We start from the raw sequence: 17,343 nt of genomic DNA on the forward strand, positions 1-17,343 counted from the left end.
GATCTGTTTCCTACATTAATGCTTTTAGACTTACAGGAAACCTTAACTTTTGCTGCAGCTACATTTGTTCCAGACATAGGATTTCTCATTGTTATGTTCGAATTCTGACCTTTTTTTTTTTTTGGTTCCTTGTATGTGACATGAAATGCCATATTAATATTAAAATGAATGAAAATGTTCTTTATAATAAATACTTTTAAAGTCAGTCATTTTATACCTCTTTTTGGAATTTGCAATTTTTAATTAAATTATGCTGGAAATAGCTATAACAACAGATGTAGGAGTTAAAGGCACCAGATGCACCCTGGAGAATGCCTCTTCCTCAGAGAAGTGGGTCCAGAAATGTGTGGAATGCTCCAACTTGGCTTGTGAGAGCCTTAATAGAGTTTTCAGGAAATTAGAGCTTTGGGGAACAGATTTGCTTTATTGTTTAAGGATTGCCTATAGCTGCTTTTCCTTTGAAATGCAGGTTTCACTGAGATGACAAAAAACCCCCAAAAACATTAGGTAGGGCTAGGAGAATGTGTACTTTCCGAATTTGAGAAAAATCTAGGTTGTGGCATTAATCTTAAGAGACATCTTGATGGTAGGCTCAAGCAGCATATTGCCTGTTTGATGGGTGCCTCACATGTACCCCACACCATTTCAAAATTCACTTGTAAGTCCTAATGAGATGGTGCTCTGTTAAAGATTTTGAATATGTAATTCATTCACTTTACTGAAATAATTTCAAAGGAAACCTCAGATTTTATTTTTTTTATTATTTTTAAAATATATTTTTATTGCTTTTAGAGAGGAAGGGAAAGGGAGAGAAGAGAGATAAAAACATCCATGATGAGAGAGAATCATTAATTGGCTGCCTCCTACACACCCCACACTGGGGACCGAGCCTGAAACCCAGGCATGTTTCCTGACTGGGAATTGAACCCCGACCTCTTGGTTCATAGGTCAAAGCCCAACCACTGAGCAACACCGGCCAGGTGGAAACCTCAGATTTTAAAGACTGGTGATTTGAGTGAGCAGATAGGTTTTCATATTGTAAGAAATAAGCTTATTGGCTTTTTCAGATTCCACTGTATTATCTCATTATCAAAATAAATGCAGTGTTATTCAGATACAGTGTAGGCCTCAAATAACTCATACTACTTACTGCTGAGTTTCATCATAAGCCTTGCATAAATTAACTTCTTAAACTATCTATACGCCCAACACTGGTAAAATTAAAATTATAAAGAAGAAAACAAAACAAAACAAAAGGACTTAGGATGAGGCTATGAATGGCCGTTTTGTCATAGACATTTAGGTAGTTTCAGCAAAAAGTTTCTTAAAAAGTAAATACTGCTGTCTTTCAAAATTTTTGTATCATTATAAAAATCTTAGAGCAGGAACTACAGGAGAATGGGCTCTTTTCACGTCAGAAATTTTTTATTTGTTCTCATAGTTTTTCTAAAGCATGCTTACCTATATGATATTACCTGAATTTGAATATACCAGAATTCCTTAAGGAATTATGCAGTGAAGAAAAGCCATCAGTGCCCTAACTTAAAAACAAAACATTAAAAGAAAATACGGTTGACACTTGACAACACAGGGGCTAGGCGTGCCGACCTCTTGTGCAGTCAAAATTCTGCATATAACTTTTGACTCCCTAAAAGCTTAATAGCCAGTGTTAACTGAGAGGGAGCTTTACCCATAACATAGTCAGTAAACATATATTTTGTTAATGTCTTATATACTGTATTCTTACAATAAAGTAACCTAGAAAAATGTTAAGAAAATCATAAGATACAATACATTTATAGTATTATATGTATTTATTGAAAAAATCCGCATATAAGTGGACTCACTCAGTTCCAACTTGTGTTGTTCAAACAGGTTTCCTCCCACATCTCAAGGATGTGCAGGCATGCGGATTGTATTTAAGTTGCTCCTGTCTGAGTGAGTGTGGGTGGGAGTGGCCCTGTGATGGCAGGGGGTCCTGTCCAGGGCTGGTTCCTGCCTTGCACCCTGAGCTGCCAAGACAGGCTCCGACCACCAGTGACTCTGAAACTGGAATAAGTGTGCTGGAAAGTCATTCTCTTACTTGTTTATATTCTTTCTTAAATGAATATATAGCTCACATTTGTTTCAGTGCTTAATATTAGAAGTGTTTTGGGTTTTTATTCAGAAGTTTGGTGATGTTTTCATGACCAGAAATAGGGCCTAGGATCTTAACTCTTATTTATATCTCTTAGCCAGCGGTACACATCTCTCACCCAAAGTCACAGTTTTCAAGAACCTATTGAGGACCTTCGGTGAGGACTTACTGTACTATAGTTTTCATGAAACAAATTCCATGACTGAGTCATTTGAAAATTATTCCCTTTAAATGTGTTCTTATTATTATTTCTAGTTCCTGCATCACCTGCTCATTTTTCTCTGGTGTTGTTACAGTAGATGGATGAATTAAATATCATTTCCCAGCATGAACCTGGTCCTCTTTAGCCTTAACCTGTATTTCCAATCATTGTTACAGAACCTACAGTGAACATGTCAAAGTATGGAACATCCTATTAAGAGGCATACCTAGTGCCTAGCTTCCTATGCTGTTATGTTATGTGACTAATACAAAGTCTAGAGCTGCCCACCACCCAGCCTCTTTTTCCGGAGGGTGACTCATTCCACATTCATGCATCCCTGACTGTGTGCCGTATACCACATTATGATACAAACATGGACTTGCTGGGTCACTGACCCAGAGTAGCCCACAGGCTGGCAGGCAGGATATGGCATTCATTAAGAACAATATGGGCTTACACACAGCCAGGACTCTGTGAACGTTATAGCTATCTCAAGGCAAAATGTGATTAAATATTCCATAATGTGGGCTGGCTAGACAACGTAAGTCTATGATCTGGAACATACACATACACTTCTGGTTGTATCTTGATATATTTTGGCCTAAATATATCAGCACAATTTTCATTCCTTTTTGTTTTGTTTTAATTTTAAGTAAGATTTCACTCTTTTGCATATCACATAAAGTCATAGGCCCCATGAATAGGTTACATGTCTGATGAATACCTTCCCTTGCTTATCCTGTAGGAAACTGAAATATAGCATGAATAAAAACTCCCCCTATCATTCTCCACTCTTGCTCGGCAACCTGATCTTCCTTCAGCCTTCCCTGTTTCTAAGAATGACCCCTCTTGCTGGGAGGCTGTCTCAAATCCTCCGAATTCTCTTGGTTCCTTTTCTCTGTCCTGTGCCTCTCATAACCAACCGACCCCTAAGCCCCGTGGGTTATACACACTGCTGTGGGCTGAGTTGTGTTGAAGCCCTAACCTCAAGTGTGATTGTACCTAGAGATAAGGCTGTCAGGAGGTCGTTAATGTCAAATAAGTTCACAAATGTGGGGCCCTGATTTGACAGTGACCATGTGAGGACACAAGGAGAAGGCAGATGTCTACAAGTCAGGCCCCAGGAAGAGAGGGATCTTACTAGAACCAGGTCAAGCTAGCACCCTGATCTCAGACTTTCAGCCTCTGACTGTGACAAATACATTTCTATTGTTTAAGTCACCCAGTCTATGGTACTCAGTTATGGCAGCCAGGATGGACTAAGACATTGGCCTATGCAGTCGTTAGAGCATTCTTCCTTCTTTATATTGACAGTCTCTACCTGAGTTGACTGGTCATTACCATTCACATGGACTTCTGAAGAAGGTCTAATCTCCTCTAATTCTTCTCATTTCTGATCCAATCTATACAGTCCTGTCAGATTGGATGTCCTAATTATGCAGTTGTTAACATAAAACCTTCAGTGGTTCATGTTAGCACACAAAATTAAACATATTTAACTATACAACCTCCTCAGCTTTTCATTCAAGGTCATTACTCCCTATAAAGACCCAGCCTAGCCTTTCAACCAATTATTGCTCTAGTGTGTTTCTCTAGCGGGTGGTACTGCAGAGGTTGTTCCAAACATCCCCTGGGCTTCGCTTCTTTCATTACTTTGTTGCTGCTGAGTTCATTGTCTGAGTTGGTCTCCTTCCCATTCCATCCCCAGCAATCAAAGTCCTTTGCCTTTTTCAGGGCCCAACTCAAATGCACCTTCTGTGAATCCTTATCTATATAACAGGATTTCATCCTCCCCCTCTCCCCCCCCCCCCCACCTTCTTTCATCTCCGGTAGCTCTTTGCGACAGCAGGCGTGTTCTGCTTTGTATCATGGCCTTTTGTCTTTTCATAACCACCTCCATCCCACTAGAGTCTAAGGGAGCTCTTTGATGACAAAGAACTTTGGATCCCTGACACAATAAACAAGTGTATTTAAAAAAAAAACTTCGATGTATTTTAAAAATGTAAAGATTATAAATAAGAGCACAAATGTAATTTTCCTTGCAATGGCAATATTCCCTGAATTTGTAGCTGTAAAACGAAACTCAGTCAGTCACTTTTCTGTTACTTATGCGGTAACAGTTTCTGTAAATTGAGACTCAGGTGTCACTTGAAGAAGGGAGAAGCACAGAACGAGTGAAAGGTGGCTTTTCAATGGACAGTTGACCTTGATAAACGAATACCTAAAATATGTCTGATACTTTCTGTTTTTATTCCTTACTAGAGGCCCAATGCACAAAATTTGTGCAAGGGCCTCGGCCAGCCCTCGCAGCCTCTGCCTGCCCTCGCATCCCCAGCTTCGTCCCGAAGGTTGTCCGGAAGGACATCGGGCTGTTTGGTCTAATTAGCATATTAGCTCTTTATTAAGTACTAGGGGCCCGGTGCACGAACCCAGGCAAGGGACCCCTAGCTCCTGGGACTGCCAGCTTCGACCGTGCCCCGCTCCCATCACTGGCTCCACCCCTACTTCCTGCTATCACTGGCCAGGGCAGAAAAGGCGCCTGATTCTCCGATCATGGGGCTGCCTTTGCCCTGCCCCCCAGCTCTTAGCTCCCCCCTGGGTTTCCGATCACTGTCAGTGGCAGGGGGCTTCTTCCTGCTTTCCCTTTCGCCTCCCTGCATTGTGCCTACATATGCAAATTAACCGCCATCTTGTTGGCAGTTAACTGCCAATCTTAGTTGGCAGTTAATTTGCATATAGCCCTGATTAGCCAATGAAAAGGGTATCGTCGTACGCCAAAATACCATTTTTCTCTTTTATTAGTGTTGATGCCCGGTTACAGGATAAGCTGTAATCGGGCATACTTAAGCTTGCTGTGGGGTTTATAATTTGATCTGACCATCACAATATGATTTGTAATACGTAGGTATGAGATCATGTCTCACTGGAAAAACAGAAAGATAAAAAGCTTTAGCAATTAACTCTCAAGATTGTTTTCTGACATTTCCTTTGTGTGTGTGTGTGGCGGGGGAGGGGCATGGAGAAGGAGACTTAGGGATGGAGAAGTGGTGCTTTTAAAAGCCTGCTAAGTTAAGCTGCCTAGGAGCAGATGCTGAATCTGCTCCTAGGCGGCAGATAAGAATCTTATGTGAGTTATGCTTAGGGCATTGTTTAGCAAGACACCACACAGAAGTCTTAACCTGTGTGTTTGAAATGGCAGATGTTCACAGGGAGGACTGAGCCTCGGGGCTACAGAAATCTTCTCTATTCTGGACCTATTTGCTTAATAACTGGGTTGAGTGTGTGCGTGTGTGTGTGTGTGTGTGTGTGGGGGGGGGGAGTTAATTTACAAAGCAGCTGCTCTTGATGCTGCAAATAGACATGCCCCCCTTCAAATGAGAAAAGCAAGCAAATAAAACCCCCAAGAGAACTTGAGTCCATCAGCTCCAAACACAACACTTCTTCCTCAGTACTTTGTTTCCATTAACTATTTTTTAAAATGTATTTTTATTTATTTCAGAGAGGAAGAGAGAGGGAGAAAGAGAGAGAGAGAGAGAGAGAAACATCAATGATGAGAGAGAATCATTGATTGGCTGCCTCCTGCACATCCCCTACTGGGGGGATCGAGCCCACAACCCAGGCATGTGCCCTTGACCGGAATCTAATCTGGGACCCTTCAGTCTGCAGGCTGATGCTCTGTCCACTGAGCCAAACCAGTTAGGGCTCCATTAAATATTTTTGATGCAAGCCAGGTGGGGCAAGGGTGGGACTTTTTGTCTTATTTCTGCCCCAAGGGGGATGTTCAACTATATATTTAAATTTGATGAAGCATCAGAAAGGTACAATAGTAAGCACCTTCATTCACTTAACAAATACCTACTGATGCTCTTCTCTGTGCTCCTCTTCTTTCACTAAGCCTGTGGACTCCAGTGCAAGGTTCACGTGTCTAAAATAACATTCATATTTGAAATGAAGTTTATATTTGAATTTTGCTGTTTTGAAAAAAAAACACTAGAAGTTTTGGAGATGGGACAAGGTTGGGGGGCGATGGTGGGACAAGTTGGAATGTCTCCCCGATCACATTATGAAACATGAAGCCTGAGTTTTTAAAAACGCCTCAAGTAATCATTTTGGTTTTGCTATGAAAGTATATATTGAAACTGACTGTAGAAAAGATAAAATCCAATCTCCTTAAAAGAATATGAAAGCTATCAGGACGTTGATCTAGTATGCCAAAGGGCTTTGAGCAAGAAATGGCTGCGGTCAGATGGCAAATTGAGGTTTAAAACCGCACACAAACAAATATGCAGTTCTCTGTGGTCTTCCCATGGCTCCAGGCAACCGGGGAACCAGCTTTGCTCAGGGAATGATGATTGATGATCAACATGGTTAACGTGTACTGAGGGGAAAGCAGTTGGCCACCCTAAAATGTGCTTTATGAGATATTGATTCTTTTAGGCTGGTTATTTTTAAGAAGCAAAAGACTCAAAGAACCTTTGACCCTCCCTTTTACTTGCCTAAAGGAAGGAAGCTATCACCTATAATATAAACTAAATGTGGGACACAGGGGGAAACCAAGCGAAGTCTGTTAGTCTTCCCTCCATGTCCCATGGTCCTGGGTGGTCCAGCAAGAATTTGTTTTTCACATGTTTGCTCTTTCTCCTCTGCCTGTGAATTGCCCACTTTCCCTTTTGAAATCCCAGACTCTTACCTCTCTCTCCTTAGTCCAAAATGACATAGAAGCCTCAACTGCCCAGTGAGTCCTTGGGTTCCCTGTTCCCTGTATGTACATTTATAATCCATTTGGTCATTTTCTCTTGATTATCTGTCCCATGTTAATTTGAGGATTAGTCCTGCCAGAAGAATTTAGGATAGGAGGAAAATTATTTTTTCAACCTTCACATGCAATGTGCCCACTACTTGTGTTTCGTGTTTCATCCCCTAGAGTTCATGTGTACTGCTTTTTTTCAAGTCTTTAAAAAAAATATTTTTCCTTCACCATTTATGCAGGGTTTGCTTTTATATCATGAACCCCATCTAAAAAACAATTTTGCACACTTAATGGTATCATTGAAAAGAATGATCAGTAATCTAATATTGAAACTGTGAACTGCTTCAAGGTAGTAATTTGCATGGTGCCTGATGGATGTTGCTGTGTTTTTTTATATATTGAAAATATTTCACCGTTCTCTGAATTTACTCTGGCGTCTTAGGGTACTATGGCAAGCAGTTTGGGAACTGTTGGCTTTATAGCAAAAAAAATTTATATTAAAGTAAAATAAAGTCAGATGCTTGAAGTGGAAGCAGACATACTAAAGCCATTACTCTTGAAAGTCTCTCAGTGTCCTCAAATCCTTTTCAAAAAATCTCCACAATTTCATCCACATATCATTTATTCTTTTATGATAAAGTTCACTTTTTTAAGCCCCTGCCTTAAGATTAAAAATCAAGAGTTTAATTTCTAATCATTTTTTTGTTTAGTAGTACTCTATTTTTTAAATAAAATATATATATATATATATTGAAGGTGTGCAACATGATGATTTGATATACCTATACATAGTGAAATGATTACTACAGTCATGAGAATAATGTATCATCTCATTGGAATATATGAAATTACTTTAGACTATTTTTTTCATTAAGTAATTATCACTATAGTTTAATTTAGCTCTTGGACTTTAACCTAGGTGTCCAATAATTACCCATTTCTAACATGTGATGTGGAACATATTCTAACTTCCAACCAGTTAACTCATAAACACAAGTCCAGAAGCTAACTTTTTTAAGCTAAGTTGTTTTTTTTTAAATTGGAGATTTAGATGTAGATGTGCCCTGCAGCAAGTCAAGAATCTCACTCTATATTATTTTAAAGTTATATTTTTTTAATAACTGTCCAAAAGACAGGCTGACTTTTGGCCCAATCCTTTTGGGTTTGCTTTTGTCCTGAGTTTACCTCCTTTGTTACTTTCACTTGACAGTGTGCTTCTCAGCATAATTTAGTGGCAAGTCTTTGTATAAAGAAGCAATGGGACCATGGATAGGTTGCCATTGAAATTGTTTTGGTGGCTGTTTTTTTTTTTTGTTTTTTTTTTTGCCTTTAGATAGGTTATTGATCCTGGTCTAAAAATCTATAGACTGTCTGTGGATGTTGAGTCCAATTAAGGATCCAAATGCATCAGCTTTATTATTTTTTAATTAATGATCTCTCAAGACAAATGATAATACATTGAGTACAGAATTTATTTAAAAAATATTTTGGTTGACATTTCAGCATATAAGCATGAGAATTGTTCTACTTTTTTTTTTAAAAAAAAAAAAACTGCTGAAAATAAAAATAGGGCCTAATTTCCATAGTACCCCAGGGAGCCACATCTAATATATGTTTTTAAGTGAAATCTAGAAAATAATTTTAAGCTTAAAGTTTTGTAACTACATAACATTCCCTTATTTTAAATTAATGTGTTGTCAGCCAGTAAATTTTATGGTGCAAGAAACCAAGTAATGTTATCTTCTTTCTGAGTAAAATAAAAAACTAAGTCATTCGATTAAGTTTATGGATGCCTTTCTGTTTATCTTTCAGACTTTATTGATCTGACCCAAGGTATCTCGTGACTGCTGGCTGGAATTAAGGTTGGTGGTGTGTTTATAATGTTGATTGTGAATAAACTGTGAAATAAAATAGAGGTATCCAGGACCTTTGAATGGCTGGGTCAGAATAGCCTTGCAGAGTGTGGTAGGAAGCTGAGCTTAGATCGGACTTGGGATGTTTACAAATGTGTTTTCCTGAGCTGTGTTTGTTTTTGTAGTACTGATAATTTTGTAGTTTTGATAATTGTTTCACTTATTTTACCTGTTTTACTAGCTGGATTTTGATTAAGAAGACCCAACTCAAATTCATTTATTTAATAACCACGCATATGAAAGAATGACTTCTTGGTGAGGCTAACTCACAATTTAAAGAATAGTCAGCTTTCTGATTTGGCAGCAAAACACTTTGAAGCCCATGATTTGGTAGCCACGTTTCCTGAGGATGATAGTGTTGAAAAGTAGTTTGTCAATGGCAAATTTAATTAATTAGCCGAGTGCTGGGGTCCAACCCCAGCAGGTCCAGGGGTTCCCCATAGGTGTGGACGGAGTCGGCGAAGAAGGAATGACATGGAGACAGCGTTCAGTTGATCAGCAACCTAGCCAGGATCTCTAGCCCGGATCTCCAGAGAGGTTCTGCTTCCGATCTCCAGCGAGGTTCTGTAGCCATGTTCCCTCGCTAGGTTCTCCAGCCAGGTTCTGTCCAGGCTCTCCAGTCAGGTTCAGTGTCCAGGTTCCAGTCAGGTTCTCCTGCCAATCTCTGTAGTCAGGTTCAGTCCAGGATCCCTTGCCATGTTCTCCCACTAGGCTCTGTCTCTAGGCTCCGAGGCCAGTCCCTCTCCAGGATCCTCCGGCATGCTCTCTCCAGCGAAGTTCTTCTGTCTCTAGGCTCCGTGTAGGTTCTGTCTTCTTGATTCTGTTCTAAATTCTGAGTGTTTCTGTCTTGTTACAACTGTATTTATACCAGTTGATTCAATCCTATCAATCTCTATTACAAAGGTTAGGGCGTTTCTTATCTCCATTCCAGGGAGAAAAGATTATGTAGTTTAAGCATGATTGTTCGTAGTTAAAGGGATTAATTACCCGCCTGGCACTTAGTTGAGGGGTTTTATTCCCTCCCTAACTTCAGGGGAAAATCCCTACCTGGGGAAAACAACCTTTCTCAGAGACCTTGGTTAAAACACATAGTGCCAAGAAGGTGAGCAAACATATTAGGAACAGTATGCCATATATGCCAGGTCCCTTGAAACAGCAAGCATGGACCGGCTCCCGGCAAATTCCCCCTTTTTTATTTTTTAAAAGCAGGCATTAAAAAGAAAAACCTGAAACGCTCTCTTGTATCCATTTTAAGAGTAGGATTGGCGCTTTCTGCTATTACCTGAGTCCTGATCTATCACCCCAGGGAGAGCTTGCCAATCCTGCACTTTCCCGGGGTGGAAAGGCTGCAGTGGGGTTAAGGATAAGGCTCCTTGAGCCTACCTTCTCCCATGCCTCTACATTTACCTTTCCGGCACCTTTCCTTCCTCAGAAAAGCATGGACGTATTTCTTGTATAAAATGTTCCATCTGACTGGGAGTAACCTTAACTCCTCTGCTAGCAAGCATATGTGTTAAAAGATCAATACGGAGTCTTCTTTCTTTGGACTCAGTATGGCACATCTTCTCAATCTAAGTTCTGTACTATCCACCTTCTTACCCTACTTATCCTCTATAGGGGGGTCTGTAGCACCCTGGTGGAGTCCTATCCGTCCCGAGTGTGGGGTTCTCAATGGGGGGGGCTTACCTAAGGGAATCCTGTTCCAGGGATTCCCAAAGGTGTGGACGGAGTCGGCGAAGACTATCCACCTTCTTCCTACGGTGGAGTCCTATCCGTCCCGAGTGTGGGGTTCTCAATGGGGGGGCTTACCTAAGGGAATCCTGTTCCAGGGGTTCCCAAAGGTGTGGACGGAGTTGGCGAAGACTATCCACCCTCTTCCTACGGTGGAGTCCTATCCGTCCCAAGTGCAGGGCGCTTACCTAGGGGTCCCTGTTCGGGCGCCAGATGCTGGGGTCCGACCCCAGCGGGTCCAGGGGTTCCCCATAGGTGTGGACGGAGTCGGCGAAGAAGGAATGACATGGAGACAGCGTTCAGTTGATCAGCAACCTAGCCAGGATCTCTAGCCCGGATCTCCAGAGAGGTTCTGCTTCCGATCTCCAGCGAGGTTCTGTAGCCATGTTCCCTCGCTAGGTTCTCCAGCCAGGTTCTGTCCAGGCTCTCCAGTCAGGTTCAGTGTCCAGGTTCCAGTCAGGTTCTCCTGCCAATCTCTGTAGTCAGGTTCAGTCCAGGATCCCTTGCCATGTTCTCCCACTAGGCTCTGTCTCTAGGCTCCGAGGCCAGTCCCTCTCCAGGATCCTCCGGCATGCTCTCTCCAGCGAAGTTCTTCTGTCTCTAGGCTCCGTGTAGGTTCTGTCTTCTTGATTCTGTTCTAAATTCTGAGTGTTTCTGTCTTGTTACAACTGTATTTATACCAGTTGATTCAATCCTATCAATCTCTATTACAAAGGTTAGGGCGTTTCTTATCTCCATTCCAGGGAGAAAAGATTATGTAGTTTAAGCATGATTGTTCATAGTTAAAGGGATTAATTACCCGCCTGGCACTTAGTTGAGGGGTTTTATTCCCTCCCTAACTTCAGGGGAAAATCCCTACCTGGGGAAAACAACCTTTCTCAGAGACCTTGGTTAAAACACATAGTGCCAAGAAGGTGAGCAAACATATTAGGAACAGTATGCCATATATGCCAGGTCCCTTGAAACAGCAAGCATGGACCGGCTCCCGGCAGCCGAGGTTTAAGATGCCATTCCTTTTGTTCTATTTTCTGGTTACTTGATTTTATGGGAGATCCCAAACCAGTTTAGTGCAATAGTAGAGTCTTAGAGGGTGCTCACAGCAGGGGGCATAGAATTTCATTTATCCTTTCCATTTTCTTCTCTAGGACATGCATTCAGATTTTAAAATAAAATAAACCCTGATTGAGATGAGGACTTTTGTTGCTCATAAAAGAGCAAAATATCAGTTGTTGCGAATCTTCTTGAATAGGCTTTTGATGACAGTTAACATAAAGGAAAGCATTGGCTTTTCCTATGTGCTTACATTAATCAGGAATTTAGCTGTCAACACCTTTAGTTAGCCTTCAAATTGCAATGTCTAGCACATATCAGGCACAGTGGCCTCAATTGTGCCCTTGCTCTTCTACCCAAATACAAAACATGCGCGCACACACACACACATGCACACACCACTATTTCTCTCTTTCATACACAAACTGTGTTTTGCTATTCTTGAAATCTGTGTGGATTGTAGCAAATATAACATGTTAAAATAATGCCTACTGATAATTAGCAACTTATTAAGAAAAAAAAGTGAAATATCCACACAAATGATAGTTAAAAGTCTCTATTTGTGACCAGTTATATAATGTGTTCATATAGTTTGATATTGAATTTAATGAAGACACTTAGCCTGGCTTCCTTTTATATTTACTCCTCAATGTATTATGCATAAACTTGCACACATTTAAACATGAAATTTCTTGTAAGACTTTTTGAACTTTTTGCTACTCATTTTCTCAGCCAGCTCCTACCCATCTGCTAAGCAGAAGTTACAAGTAGAATGAGATCTTTGGCAAACTATAAATCTTTGAATAAGAAATATTTTCAATGCACAGGGTTAAGTTTGGATCATTAATTTTTCATTTTAATTAAAAGCAAATCATATTTTATCTTCTTTTTGGGATTTTTGTTTTATTGTTGGTATGGTCAACATGACAACTTGATATCTCATCTCATCTCATTTTGGCCACATTTAAGAAATTTAAAAAAAAAAACTAAAAAAGAATCAGCTCCATTTCCTTTTTAACTTGTTTCCTGTTGTTCACACGTCTCTCATAGCATTTGTTCAGACTTCTTTCTGTTATCATTATTTCTGGCTATGTCTTATTTCCCCTAGGAGCTCATAGCATCTGGGGTGTTCATTCTTGTTTCTCTGCCCTGGTAGGGCCTTGAAGTAGACACCCAGGAAATGCTTATTGTGTGAATTATAAAGATTAGAAACAACAAGGAACAGTTTTATTACATATCTGTAAACTAAGTATATTGCTATATATATGTATATATATGCATATGTAAGTATATGTATGTTATAATAATTATTAGCCACTGTATTCCCTCCCTTGGTGATGGGAAAAGCTGAGCAAAAAGCATAAGCAAATCCCTTAAAATGCATTTGAAGCAGTAATAATCATTAGATCTAATTTGGAGAATTTAAAATATGAAGGTATGAGAAAAGCGATTGCTTGTTAATGTACTTTTTCCCTACATTTAGCTAATGTAGTAGTTATGTACTTATGGATGAACACATATCTAGAATTATAATTACTGGATTGGCATGTGACAAAGTGACTTTGAGATTCTGGAAAGATCAGCCTAATTATTTGTTTACCACTTTAAGGGGAGATACAAAGCTGCTAGAATCACATTTCAGACTGGACAGACCAGTTAGTCCCAGGAGAATTTGCTTTCTCTTGTGCCGCATTCTGAAATCTGAATCATCATAAGTTCTTACTTTTTTCCTTTTTATAAAAACTAATACTTTCCCATCACAGACATTTCAAGAAAGAAATGCACTCATGCCATGATTTGGAACGGGAGAAGTGGGGAGAAGGTGGAGAGGCAAACTCACTATCGCTTCTCAGTCTCCTCATGTGACCCAGGGGAATGCCTCAGGATTATGTGTTTTCAGAATCGCTCTTTATTTTGACAGTCTTGACATATTGAGGAAATTGGCTTGTTGATGCCATGCCACAGAGGACAAATAAGAAAACAGCCCACCAGAAATATCTTAAATAACAAGTAATGGATCTGTTTTTTCCATGTGAGAAAAAAGTGTTCCAGCTGATTCTTTTTCTCTTAGTTAAATGTTTGCTGTATCAAATGGCTACAAAAGACAACCGCCTGGATATGTTTTCATATAAACCCCATGCTTAAGAAATCAGTCCTGTGGATTTAATTCATTGACCAGCTAATTTTTATTCTTTCCCTGAATTCATCCGAAAGAGTGCCATTCCAAAGAATTGCATGGGGGATCTTTTTGTAGACAATTTATATCATTAAAGAATACCATGACTTTCATTTGAGCCTATATCTTATTAGGGAAGTTTAGAGGAAATAAAAACATAAGTGCATTTTATTCTTATGTAAGAAGTCCATTCATTTAGAAATCCTTTATTTCTTTTATGGCCTACTTTTTGCGAAGTAACAACTTTATAATATTAAAAGGGGATATGCTTTCTTGTTTCTCAGATTCTATAAATCTACATGAGACTCACTAAGTTTCATCAGTTATTCAACTGAGAATAGAAATCATCAATTGCTTAGCAGAAAAAGGTATATATTATATAACTATATATATGTTAGATAGATGCATAGATGTGCATGCTGATGTTGCATAGTTTGCCAATGAACAATACAAGGGCTTTTCTTTGGGGCGTACTCGATGGGCTATTCCTGTTAAAGAAGGTAAAATCATTTGCCTTTTCTGAACGAATTCCTTCCAGTTATTTAGGAATATTAAAATTGTTAGTTGAAAAACCATTTGTCATGACAAACCAAAGTGAATTTGGCTTCATTCCATATTATTCAATGTCTTATGACCATCAGCTTGTTATTTTAGAGTCTTTGCTGTGTTTACTTTTCCTTCTACTTTTTAAAATCTAATTAGTGAAGGGCTGAATAAAAACACTTATACACATGCATCCGTAGCTATATTTATGTATCTACCCACCCCTGTCTCCCTCTCTCTGTCTGAAATAAAGTTTATAGTTCAAAAATAGAGCAAGTACTTTGACTAATTTTTAGAATATAAATAGATATTTAGAACTTAAATACTGTCATCCTCATTTTATGACTGGAGAAAGCTAGTTACCAGATGCAGTTTTTACAATTGACTCTTTTGTGAAATGTAATAGTTTTTAAAGATATAGAAAAGTATTTTTAGGTAGAAAAATAAGTAGAAAAATACACGTTTACCCAAATGTAATTACTTGCTTATAATATGTGATGGCTTCATTTATAAGTATTTACTTTAGAATGACAAATAAGAGTGAACTTCATATCTTTTGCCTAAAGATGATTGACCCATAGAATGGAAATTACTTTTTCAGTCTTGTCCTTAAGTCTTTTGCCATGTGTTTGCCAGAAGTAGCTCTCTGAGTACAAGACTAATGTGCAAGAATGAGCTGCCGGGAGCCGGTCCATGCTTGCTGTTTCAAGGGACCTGGCATATATGGCATACTGTTCTTAATATGTTTGCTCACCTTCTTGGCACTATGTGTTTTAACCAAGGTCTCTGAGAAAGGTTGTTTCCCCAGGTAGGGATTTTCCCCTGAAGTTAGGGAGGGAATAAAACCTCTTAACTAAGTGCCAGGCGGGTAATTAATCACTTTAACTACTAACAATCATGCTTAAGCTACATAATCTTTACTCCCTGGAATGGAGATAAGAAACGCCCTAACCTTTGGAATAGAGATTGGTAGGATTGGAATCAACTGGTATAAATACAGATGTAGCAAGACACAGAACTTAGAAGACGGAACCAAGAGAGACAGAACTTAGAAGACAGAACCTACACAGAACGTTCTCTAGAGACAAAAGAACTTCGCTGGAGAGAGCATGGCAAAAGATCCTGGACTGAACCTGACTACAGAAATTGGCAAGAGAACCTGACTAGAACCTGGTGACTGGACCTGGCTGGAGAACCTGGACAGAACCTGGCTGGAGATCCTAAGCAGAACCTCTCTGGAGATCCAACCAGAACTTGGCTGGAGATCCTGGCTAGAGATCCTGGCTAGGCTGCTGATCAACTGAACGCTGTCTCCGTGTCATTCCTTCTTCGCCGACTCTGTCCACACCTTTGGGGACCCCTGGACCTGCTGGGGTTGGACCTCAGCAATGAGCTAGCCCACTTAAAAAAAAAAAGCAACCCCCAACTCTATTGGCCTCTTAAGGGGTCTTAAGTCAGCTATAAGAAATTCTAGCCCTATAAAGGAGAATTGAATAACAGGAGTAGAAAACTTACATGTTTCTATGGAGGAACTTAAGGCTTCATTTCTGAAACCGTTAGGGAAAGTGAAATTACAAGGATTCTTTCCTCTAATTGTGATTTTTTTTTCACCAAGGTTTTCCTTATTTAAAACATTTTAAAATAAGTTTGGAAATATGGAAAAATGGGTCAGTGAACAGTTAACTTAATAGGCAACTTTATAGATGCAAACACTTTTAAATTTCACTTTGACGCTCCTTTATCTCTTAGGGACTGAAGAGACCTAATACAGACCATCTGGTAATTATGTCACAGGGAGAGGACCTTTGTACTTAGTTTAACCCTTGGGGTTTTCTACCTGTTTAATAAAGATGTAAGTCCTTTACTATTAGTGGTGTGTTTGAAGCATATACAAGCAGCCATGTAAGACAAGGAGAAATTAATGACCAAAGAGAAATTATGTATTGAGGGTAGGTTATTATATAGGTGTTTCAGTGGCAAGCAATCATCTTCTGTTTCATACAAGCACGCACAACATAAAAAACTACATTTAACATATCAATAACTACTTAAGATACCTTATAATATCTTATGGTACTTCAGTAATTTGGCATCAGCTATAAATATAAATTCCCCAAAGAAGTTATCTAAATTGTTTTTATTTGCATCAAACATCACTCTACTTCCCCCATTAAACCTGGAAGTGCTGTGTTCCTTTTACATTGTAGGAACTGAAAAATGCCAGTGGGAGACATAAAAAGTGTTTGAAATGTGATTTGACATGGTCTTGTGTTCAGAAAGTTTTCTCAGGTAAATGGTTTGTCCTTGGATTGAAGGTACTATCTTCACCACTTCTATGTCATGGTTTTGCTCAGAGATATTTCATTATTTATCTCAGAAAAGACCTCACACACAAATGTTGTTCCTGATACTTATTTCATTATTTAACACTGCCATAAATGGTATCCCACTCACCCAGTCAAATGATGTATCATTTTGCTGGATTCAGGAGTCATTAGCTAAGGTGGCCCCACATGGAGGTACACCACCTCACAGGGTGGGAGGTCAGTGAGGGGTGGGGCTAAGGAAAATTTTGAAAATTTTTTTCAAAAAGAAAGAAAAAATATAAAGTAAAACAGCCCAGATAATAACCCTTTTTTTTTTTTTGCCTGGTCTAGACTTTGGGAAACCAGATTGTTTTCTTCAGTATCCTAGTTTCATAGGGATTTATAGATGATAGTATTTCTGAATTGTGGGTACTAAATCTGTACTCTCATGTTGAAATCTTTGCGTATATGAAGCAAGCCTATGGAGAAGCTGCAGTTTCAATGAAACAGAGCACTTATTAATAAATCAGGTATT

The 17,343-nt window shown here is 39.3% G+C and overlaps 1 protein-coding gene across 32 annotated transcripts in view; it reads left to right on the forward strand.

Moving 5' to 3' along the window:
- The window catches only part of MAP2 (microtubule associated protein 2), a 243,415-nt gene that overhangs the window by 59,224 nt on the left and 166,848 nt on the right, over positions 1–17,343 (forward strand). For 31 of the 32 annotated variants that reach the window (XM_059702963.1, XM_059702962.1, XM_059702976.1 and 28 more), the window contains exon 2: positions 8,902–8,951. The exons of the other annotated variant lie outside the window; for it this stretch is intronic. The gene's annotated coding sequence lies outside the window, so the exon portion shown is untranslated. The remainder of the gene's footprint in view (positions 1–8,901; positions 8,952–17,343) is intronic. 32 annotated transcript variants of the gene reach the window in all.

This window comes from Myotis daubentonii, chromosome 7 (genome assembly GCF_963259705.1).
Source record: "Myotis daubentonii chromosome 7, mMyoDau2.1, whole genome shotgun sequence".
In the NCBI taxonomy this organism is placed as follows: Eukaryota; Metazoa; Chordata; class Mammalia; order Chiroptera; family Vespertilionidae; genus Myotis; species Myotis daubentonii.